Raw genomic sequence first — 638 nt, 5'->3', positions numbered from 1 at the left:
GAGTATTTGATTATCCTATGTTCCCATTCCGAAGCAAACTAAAAAGAAACTGGCATTGATTTTTACCAATTTTCTTTAGAAATTTAAATTGGCTTTAAAATCTCATCATAAGTTATAGTTATCTACCTGCATTAGTATTTTCTTCCCTCTAGTTATTGCGGTTGTAACTATCAAATTCTCTTACAAAGTTTTACAATAGTCGAATGTTTAATTCAGTACTTAATCATTCGCTACCTATCGGTACTATCAGGATTTTAGAAAGTTTTATGTTGATATATTTAGGGTATGGAACCCTTTCAATATATATATATATATATATATATATATATATATATATATATATATATATATATATATATATTCCTATGAGTCCACAGGGAAAATGAAGCACGATAAGTTCGCAAGTGCACTTTCGTGTAATAATCACATCATTAGGGGACTCATAGGAATATCTTGATCACGCGCAAAATTGTGATCCTTTCATATATATATATATTATATATATATATATATATATATATATATATATATATATATATATATATATATATGTATGTATTATATGACATGAAACAGGTTTATTTTGCTCTTAGGAAATATAAAAAAAAAACAATATATTTCAGTATCCATCAAGCAAA

The sequence above is a fragment of the Panulirus ornatus genome, chromosome 17 (assembly GCF_036320965.1).
Source record: "Panulirus ornatus isolate Po-2019 chromosome 17, ASM3632096v1, whole genome shotgun sequence".
NCBI lineage: Eukaryota > Metazoa > Arthropoda > Malacostraca > Decapoda > Palinuridae > Panulirus > Panulirus ornatus.
This window is presented reverse-complemented; position numbering follows the sequence as displayed.